We start from the raw sequence: 10,544 nt of genomic DNA on the forward strand, positions 1-10,544 counted from the left end.
CTTGTTAAAAACCTGAGCAAAGGGGCCGGCCCAGTGGCATAGCAGTTAAGTTCATGCACTCAGCTTTGGCGGCCCAGGGTTCCTGGGTTTGGATCCCGGGCATGGACCTATGCACTGCTCATCAAGCAATGCTGTGGCAGCATCCCACATAGAAAATAGAGGAAGATTGGCACAGATGTTAGCTCAGGGACAATCTTCCTCAAGCAAAAAGAGGATTGCCAACAGAAGTTAGCTCAGGGCCAATCTTCCTTACCATAAAAAAGAAAAAAAAAACCTGTGCAAAGCAGAGGCTCTGTACAGTGGCTACAGATGCTTACCACATGGCACTCCTCTCTGAGATGTGCCTACCTGAGCACTGCCCCTTTTAGATTGCCTTCTCTCCCCTCCCACCTCCCTCCTCCTAAATTAAAACTTATGCGTCCAGCCCTCCACCTCTGTATGGCCCTTCTCTCTCTCATGAGTTAGTTAGTCATGTAGCTGCATAATGATGCGGTCTGTGTTATTAATCACTTGTGAGTTGGGTGAATGGGAGTTAATCCCTCAAGAAGATCTCTCCTGAGTGGGCTGACAAAATAGTTTGTTAACCTCGAAAACTGAAAGCCGGCTCCTGGACCCAAGCTGACCCCACAGAGGCACAGATCCTCATAGGCATGGCCTCTGTCTTACCGCCTAACCATAGCACACTTAGCAATGCCCCACAACTCTGCCTTCAACATACTCCACTGGCTGTCCCTTTCGGTTTTTTCCCCTTGATGATCATTTGAATCTGATTTCATCCAGATCCCGCATTTAACACATATTTATTAAGTTAAGAGGGGTGCAATTGGTTTCCTCCGCAGGGGGGTTGTCCCAGAGACTGCTGCTATTCATGAGATATGAAGACCTATTCGACTTTTTGAATCAGGAGTTAATGCTGGCTGCACATTAGGATCACCTGGTTAGCTTTAAAAAAAAAAAGATCCCTGAGCCCTACTCTCAGATATTCAGATTTAATTGGTATTAGTAAGTTTTAAAAGGACCCCACCCAGGTGATTCTAGCGTACAGTCAGGGACGGGAACAACTGCTTTAAACTATGTGTATTCCCTCATTCCACAAATATCCAGTGTTTATCATGTGCTGGGCACTATTGTAGGCCCTGGAAGACAGCCATGAAGACAGCCAAGCAATAAAAATCCCTGCCATGTTGGGGTTTATGTTTTAACGGAGAAGATAGATAATAAATAAGGTAATTAAATATATATTATGTAAAATGATGATAAATACAATGGAGAAAAATAAAGTAAGGAAGGTAGGAGAGGGGATGCCAGGGGTGGCATGTTATCCAGTTTGGATTAGGGTGGTTGTCTCGGTCCCTTCAGGCTACTATAACAAATTACCCTAGACCAGGTGGCTTAAAAACAAACATTTCTCAAAGTTCTGGAAGCTGGGAAGTCCAAGATCAAGGCATTGGTATATTTGATGTCTGGTGAGGACCTGCTTCCTGGTTCATAAATGGCTGTCTTCTCGCTGTGTCCCCACATGGTGAAAGGAGTGAGAGAGCTCTCTGGGGTCTCTTTGATAAGGGCACTAATCCCATTCACGAGGGCTCCACCCTCATGACCTAATGGCTTCTCAAAGGCCCCACCTCCAAATACCATCACATTGGGGGTTAGGATTTCAACATATGAATTTTAGGGGGACACATTTAGTAGTTAACAGTGGTCAAAGAAGACTTCACAGAGAAAAGGACAATTAAGGAAACCTGAAAGATGTTGCTGGGGTGAGCCATGCAGATACCTGGAGGAAGAATATTCGTTCTTTTTTTTGTATCCTTTGTGACTTTATTCTATGCATATATAAAAATATGCATAATATACTTGCAAAATGGTATCATACAACATATACTGTTTTATAGCACACTTTTTGTTTGTTTATAAAAATATAATATAAAGACAACATTATTTCAAGTGGTTTGCAGCAAACATGACGTTAAAATAACAATTTTAAGTGCATATCAACAATTTAACAGATCCAAAAGCAATACAGAGATGCTGTTGAAGTCCAGTTGCTTTTCTGGAAAAGTTTAATTCATTTCCCCAATTACTAACTTAATTGAGTTTTTATAATGATAGTTATATTTTCAAAATACCTGGAGGAAGAGTATTCTTGGCAGAGGGAATAGTCAGTGTGAAAAGCTCAAGTCAGGAGTGTGCTTGGTGTGTTCTAGGAAAAACAAGGAGCCTAGTGTGACTGGAGGGAAGTGAGAGGAAGAATGGTGGATAGAAGGCTCATGGTGGTAGTGGTAGGGGTGGGCAAGTTGCGTAGGGCCTTGTGGGCCATTGTAAGGACTGGGACTTGACTTTGAGTGAGATGAAAAGGAATTGGATGGTTTTGAGCAGAAGAGTGGCCTGATCTGACTTATAAAGGGTCACTCTGGATGCTGTGGGGAGGACAGACTGTAGAGGGGCAAGGATGGAAGGAGCGAGGCAATGTTGGGGGTTGGAGGAGTATTTGGATTTGTCTGGGTGTCCTTGTTCCCTCTTATCCTCTTTCCTTATGGGGCTGCGAGGATGAGGTTCATGACTCTGGACTTTATGCCACAAGAATAAAGGGAGAAATAAAACAGATATGAAAATGTGCCTAACATTTGCAGCTGTAGCTTCTCTGGATTAAGAGCCAAACAAACACACCACAGCAATTTGAATCTCTTCCTCTTTTGTCTCTTATTCCACCTCAGATCCCCCTCCTGACCTGTTCCTTGAGGATTCTTAGACATGTTCCTCCCCCTGACAGTGACTTAGGTGTCTTGTCCTGCTTTATTGCCTCCTTTGGACAGAGAAAGAGATAAAGACTTCTGCATTGATGTGAGCTGAGATCTTATTATAGCGGCCACCTGTGACATAGCAACGGGAGGTAGAGATGCATAATGTGTAAAATGTTCGTTGTCCTGGAAAAAATCAATACCATAAATGTAGACTTAATGGGACCCCTTGGGGAATGGGAGTCTAGGCAATGTAGCATTCTAGTTAATTGAAAGGTAACCCACTCCTCACCCCTGCTTTTTTTCTCCTTTGCATTAGCTCTTGTTTCTGAGTATAAAAATAATGGGTTTTACTGTGCGCTTATAATGTGCCAGACATTGTGCTAGGTGTTTTACAGACATTGTCTTATTTAATTCCCGTAACAATTGATGATATAGATGTCATCATATCCCCATTTTAAAGTTGAGGAAACTGAGGCTCAGAGAAATTAAATAACTCACTCAAAGTGGCACAGCTAGTAAATGGCCGAGCCAGTCTGTCTGAGGCTGATGATCAGCCTCAGTGATCAGCATTTGCCCATCAGGGACTCCATTGTGAGTGATTCCTGGGATTCAGACAGGGCCTCAGCGTTACCACGCAGGCCATCTGGGGGTGCTGCTCAGCGTCAGCAAGGCAGGCAGAGAGGGAGGTCAGGAGCCTGGGCTTTGCGATGGAAGCCCTGGGAATGAGGTCCATTTTTGATTATGTTTTTAAAAGTAAAAGCCCCAACATCAGCTTCTTCTCTTGTTATTAGCCTCTTCTAGTGGACTGCAGAATAACAATGTTATAATGTTACTGTAAGTGTTAAAGCTCCTTAATTTGGTATACTTAGTTTTTATTTTTGGCAGTGGGTGTAAGGAAACCAACCTGAATATAGCTATAGATCTGAAATCCAGGCTATTTTAAGTAAATACAGCTTTCTTCCTTTCAGTTACATTTACTTACATGAGCTAATGATAACAAGATGTCAAAGTAAGACCTATTTTAATAAATAGATAAGAAAAATCATTCATTGTTCTATGCAAATGGTTTTCCCATAGTTTGAAAATGTTTACTTTTTTCGAAAGGAATAAAAGTGCTCCTTGCCATTTAGTTTATCCTGCTCATTTGCTTAACAAAGCCAATTTTCACAGATCAATGCACAATACCTTGATCTCAGCTCCAATCTGAATTACTGCAAAATTTGAATGACAAGTTCTATGCTAGATAGCTTTTGTCTCCCCCTTCAGATCCTCTCTTCATCCTTCTCCACCCTGCACTCAGCCTCAGGAGGCTGACCTGTAGGGATGATATCAAAGGCTTGCCCATCTTTAGTCAGGCCCAGATGGTAAAGGCATCCCCACTCCTGTTACTAGCCCTGGGCACCCTGCTTACACTTTTTGTTTTTATTTTTTATTATTGTGAAATTTTTGTGGTACATTATTGTTTGTCAGTCAACATACAAATGCATCCCCTAACCCCTTGTGCCCACCCCCCACCCCCCACCCTCCTTGCCCCTGGTAACCACCAAACAGTTCTATCTGTCTGTGTGTTGGTTTGTCTTCCACATATGAGTGAAATCATGCAGTGTTTGTCTTTCTCTTTCTGGCTTATTTCGCTTAACATAATACCCTCCAGGTCCATCCATGTTATTGCAAATGGGACGATTTTTTTTTTATGGCTGAGTAGTATTCCATTGTATATATACCACATCTTCTTTATCCAATCATCAGTCAAGGGTCACTTGGGTTGCTTTCATGTCTTGGCTACAGGGAATAATGCTGCAATGAACATAGGGGTGCGTAAGCCTCTTTAGATTGTTGATTTCACGTTCGTTGGGTAGATACCCAGTAGTGGGATAGCTGGATCATAAGGTACTTCTATTTTTAATTTTTTGAGGAATCTCCATACTGTTTTCCATAGTGGCTGCACCAGTTTTCATTCCCACCAGCAGTGAATGAGGACTCTCATTTCTCCACAGCCTCTTCAGCATTTGTTGCTTTTTGTCTTGGTGATTATAGCCATTCTGACGGGTGTAAGATGTATCTTAGTGTGATTTTGATTTGCATTTCCCTGATGATTAGTGATGTTGAGCATCTTTTCATGTGCCTATTGGCCATCTGTACATCTTCTTTGGAGAAGTGTCTATTCATTTCCTCCGCCCATTTTTTGATTGGGTTGTTTGGTTTTTCATTGTTCAGTTGTGTGTGTTCTTTATATATTATGAGGACTAATCCCCTGCCAGATATATGGTTTGCAAATATTCTCTCCCAGCTGGTGGGCTGCCTATTCATTTTGACCCTTTTTTCATTTGCCTTGTAGAAGCTCTTTGATCTGATGAAGTCCCACTTGTTTATTTTTTCTCTTGTTTCCCTTATCTAAGTAGACATGGAATTCGAAAAGATCCCTTTATGGCCGATGATGAATAGTGTACTACCTATATTTTCCTCCAGGAGTTTTATAGTTTCAGGTCTCACCTTCAGGTCTTTGATCCATTTTGAGTTAATTTTTGTGTATGGCAAAAGAAGATGGTCTACTTTCATTCTTTTGCATGTGGCTGTCCAGTTTTCCCAGCACCATTTATTGGAGAGACTTTCCTTTCTCCATTGTATGTTCTTAGCTCCTTTGTCAAAGATTAGCTGCCCGTAGACATGAGGTTTTATTTTTGGGCTTTCAGTTCTGTTCCATTGAGCTGTGTGTCTGTTTTTGTACCAGTACCATGCTGTTTTAATTACTATTGCTTTATAGTATGTTTTGAATCAGAGATTGTGATGCCTCCAGCTTTGTTCTTTTTTCTCAGGGCTGCTTTAGCTATTTGTGGTCTTTTGTTGCTCCATATGAATTTTAGTATTGTTTGTTCTATTTCCGTGAAGAAGGCCCTTGGGATTCTGATTGGGATTGCATTTAATCTGTAGATTGCTTTAGGTAGTATGGACATTTTAACTATGTTTATTCTTCCAATCCAAGTGCATGGAATATTTTTCCATTTCTTTATCATCATTGATTTCACTCAATAATGTCTTATAGCTTTTATTGAATAGGTCTTTCACTTCTTTGGTTAAATTTATTCCTAGATGTTTTATTCTTTTTGTTGCAATTGTAAACGGGATTGTCTTCTTGAGTTCTCTTTCTTTTACTTCGTTGTTGGTATATAGAAATGCAACTGATTTCTGCAAGTTGATTTTGTACCCTGCAACTTTGCTGTAGTTGTTGATTATTTCTAATAGTTTTCCAAAGGATTCTTTGACGTTTTATATATATAAGATCATGTCATCTGCAAACAGCGAAAGTTTCACTTCTTTGTTGCCTATTTGGATTCCTTTTTCTTCTGCCTGCACTTTATAAGTAGTTCATTTATTAACCCTCCTCCAAAATAATCCTTTTGAGTGTGCTATTTTCTGCTGGGACCCTGACTATACAGGTCTTGAGTGATGTCTATATCTTTATTCCAGCTACAAGTCTAAGACATCAATTTCAGGGTGGTATGACCATACTACTAATTTGAATGTGCAAAGCTGCAGACAAGTCCAATGATTGACTGCATAGTGTCAGGGAACACAGCGACACAGGAACAGTCACAGACTTGGCCATCAGATTCTTGTGATGTGGGTTTCAGGAATCTGGGTATGGATAGATCATGAGTGGGCAAAAGATAGGAGCAGATCAAGGGGTAATGGTGACCTGCCTGGCCTCTTTGCTTCCCTATCAAGATCCTTCTGGCTAGGCTTTGGGTCTTAGGCATGAGGTTAAGGCAAGAGACCCCTATGGACTGGATTCAATGCCACAGTTTGTCCAAAGAGTGGGGTAGGAACACTCGGTTCAAGTAAGAGACTTAGGAAAGGAATCTGGGTCAAGAATCAGACAGACAGTGTGACCTGGGAGAACACTGGATTGTAAGCTCTTTGAGGGAAGACATTGTGACTACCTTGCTCACTGCTGTACAATCCTTAGCACCTAGCCAATAGACTGGCAAATAGTAGGCATTCCATAAATAGTTGAGTGAATTAATGAATATAAGAAGATGAAAGAACATACTGACCTGATGCACAAAGAAGTTAGGGGGCTACGTTAGGGAGACTCCTCACCCAGGTATCAAGGTCAGTGTTTGGGTATGAGAGTAGCAATTTTCCTTCTCTGGCTAGAAAAGCCCCAGCTATGCACTGTACATAATCCTTTGGGCAAGTCAGACTACCAGAGTTAGGGACCAGAACCCACGGTCACTTTGCCCACTGCTGGTTTTAGAGAAGATTTTGAGCAAATGGGGATCTGATCTGATGAAGGTCTTCTTGGAGCTTAAGTAGCTATTTGAAAATGCAGGAAGATTTTTTTCTGCTGGAAAAAAATGCACCCATATGGTCTCTTTTACTAGAAGAAACAAGGGGAATGTCATTTTTTGGGTATTCTTTTCTTTTCTTTTTTTTTTGTGAGGGAGATCAGCCCTGAGCTAACATCCGTGCTGATCCTCCTCTTTTTGCTGAGGAAGATCGGCTCTGAGCTAACATCTATTGCCAATCCTCCTCCTTTTTTTCTTTCCCAAAGCCCCAGTAGATAGTTGTATGTCATACTTGCACATCCTTCTAGTTGCTGTATGTGGGACACGGCCTCAGCATGGCCGGAGATGCAGTGTATCGGTGCGTGCCCGGGATCTGAACCCGGGCCGCCAGTAGCGGAGCGAGCGCACTTAACTGCTAAGCCACCAGGCCGGCCCTGGGTATTCTTTTCTAAGAACACAAGGTCACATACAAGATCTAGTGGCAAATCAGTGCATTATAGTTCTGTTGACACTTCCACTGGCAGGGCTAATTGTTTTATTTAAGAGAACAATGTGCAAGTGAAATGTTTTGGGATTTTAAAAGTGAGTGTGGGGGCTGGCCTGGTGGCGCAAGCAGTTAAGCGCACGCGCTCCGCTGCGGCGGCCCGGGGTTCGTCAGTTCGGATCCCGGGCGCGCACCAACGCACCGCTTGGCAAGCCATGCTGTGGCGGCGTCCCATATAAAGTGGAGGAAGATGGGCACAAATGTTAGCCCAGGGCCAGTCTTCCTCAGCAAAAAAAGAGGAGGATTGGCAGATGTTAGCACAGGGCTGATCTCCTGACAAAATAAATAAATAAAATTAAAAAAACAAAAGTGAGTGTGTATGTAATTAAAGGATCTTTGCTTTATCCTTTCTCCTTAGGCCTCTTCAGGACTTCTACCTGGCAGTGATTGGCAGGGAGGGAGGCACTTAAAATCACACTCTGTGCTTTAAATTGAGAAGGCAAGTTATAGTATTGGAAGGCTGGATGTTTTGGATATATCAGGCAATTCATCTGGGGAGCCTTTTCAAATTCACAGATACATCCCCATCCCCATCCCCATCCCCATCCCCATCCCCACATTGATCAGAATCAGTTGGGAATCACCAATTTAAACTTTTTATCAATTCGGACTAACCTTCCCCCTTCCAAAGATCTGAAATGGGAGGTTAGCCTGAATTCTAAGAAGCATGAACAGTGGTTTGGGAGAGATTGGATCAATGAAGATTTAGACTCAACCAATGGTAACAGATTACGGCCATCCAAGGTGAATGTCTTCCTTTCCATTCAACCCCTGAGCTTTTAACATTTCAGGTCAGCCCTGGTGGCTAGAGCTGTTAAGAGCACTTTCACAGTCCTGCTGAACACCAGCTGAAAGAAAAAATGAGATCATGTCTTTCTTTTACACAATTTTAATGTAATCTTCACTAGCATTAGCGAAAATTGCTTTTTGGTGGCTGGAGGGAAGCAAAGAGCACTTGACTGTCTTAACATCCTCATCCCTGACAGCCTCTGTTAAAATGGAAAATTGTTACAGCGGGAAGATCAGCTTCAGAGACTCTGACAGGGGCGGTAGGTTTAAATCAACCTTGATTAATCCATCTTCTTTGAAAATTGGTTGTGTAAAATGGTCAAGGTCATAAGGAGACACTTCAGCCCCTGGATCCTATTCACAGAGTGATTGTTCTGTCTCGTTGCTGTAGAACACTAAATGTACCATAATTATGGTGAGAGGAAGGGATTCAGAAAAGAAAAAGGAAGGTATGGAAGGGAGTGAGGGAGAAGAGTTTAGAGAGCAGGGATGAAAGTAAAGGAGGGAGGGGATGGAAAAAGGTGAGAGGCGAGAAAAGAAATGGGAGGTGGGAGAAGAGAGGGTTATAATTCAGTCCCAGCAGGGTATTGATAGAGCCACAAGGGCATGCTGGGAGCAAGTGCTGGGGAGCTGAGGAATAAAACCTAGATTAGGAGGAAGGGAAAAATGACGTAAAACCCATATTTTTTTGGGTGGGGAGGGCCGACAGTCCAAATACCAAGTCCAAATAGGAAGAGAGCAAGTTTAATCTCACGGAGGCTATGGGGCTCTGTACTTATGGAAAGTATGACATGAATGCATTTCTGGGGGTACAAGGCAGAGATGGTGACAATGCCGATTTCTATACCTGTCTGCCTAGGAGTTGAGTCAGAACAGGGCCCGGTCTAGCCCCAACATTGGCATTGTGTGGGTTGGGGCCTAGGGGGGACAGAAGCTGCCAGAGCCCATGGGACTGGGTAGACATGGAGAGGCCAGTGGCACAGCTATCTGTGCTAATTAGGAGGATTTCTTGCCAAAGAGGGATGCAAAGAGGCTGTGCTCTGGCTCTGGGTAAGCTGCGAGATTCCGCATACCGGCAGCTGTGTGGACCAGGCCTACACAGTGCTGGCTCCTGTTGCTCCCGAGTCCGCTGTGAGAGAGAGATGCAGCCGGCAGACCTCACCTGAATATCAGGCTGCTTGTCTTGGCCTAGTGCAGGATAAGGATTACACTGGGAGGAGAGTGAGCCTAAGAGAAGAAACAAGGTGGTGGTGGTGGGGGACGTATGGAGAAGAAAGGCTGGAAGAAGGAAAAAAAAATCAAGTTATAAGAGAAAGTTGTAGAATCATAGATTTAGGAAATTGGAGAAAAGGAAAGATCCTTATGACAAGAGAAGGAACGAGCAGAGTCCCTCCTTCCTCACCTCCCCAACTTTGAACCTATTATCAGTTTCTGAAGAACAGTCTTGTTCTCTATTGATGATTTATGGGCAGATGGTTTTATGGAGTCTCTGCTAATTTGATCCTGACTAATTTCTTTTGCCTCAGTGGTGGCATACTGCATATTCTAGTTCTAATTGTTCTTAAAACCATAACTGTTGCTCAGATACCATCCCCTGTGCTGTATCCAGGATTTTTCTGGATCATGGTGATAGTGGTGATGGTACTAGAGTGCTGAAGACATCAAGTGAATGGTTTCTGGATCCTCATCCTTTCACATACATTAATCAGTTTCAAGATGATCAAAGGAAGTAGGCTGCCCAGCCAGCCTGGCCCTGCCTGTGTATGTGGGGCCTCAGCTGCTCCACTAATCAGGATCCTTTTAAAAGATTTGGCTACTCAGTTACCCTGTTCTCCGAGGTGGTGAGGTGTGCCTGGCCTCCCTTGCCAGATGTGCTAGCTGTTTCTTGCAGTTCCCTAGGGAACCAGTTTTCAGTAGCTCTTTATTTGCTGTGTCTGAAAGGATCGAATATGTCTGTGTTCTGTGCTTTATGTGTTGCTTCTGACCGACTGCTTGCAGCAGGCTGAGAGAGCCAAACACCACAAATATTTGTCTGAGGTGGTTGTTATGCAGAATCTCTGATGTCAAGAGAAACAAAATTAATGCTAAAAGCAGAAAGAGTCTCTCGTTGGCCTTTGGAATGCACGTGGCTATCCTTGATTCATTCCACATATTTGGTAACCATCTTGACTTTACTGG

This window comes from Diceros bicornis, chromosome X (assembly GCF_020826845.1).
Source record: "Diceros bicornis minor isolate mBicDic1 chromosome X, mDicBic1.mat.cur, whole genome shotgun sequence".
Classification (NCBI taxonomy): domain Eukaryota; kingdom Metazoa; phylum Chordata; class Mammalia; order Perissodactyla; family Rhinocerotidae; genus Diceros; species Diceros bicornis.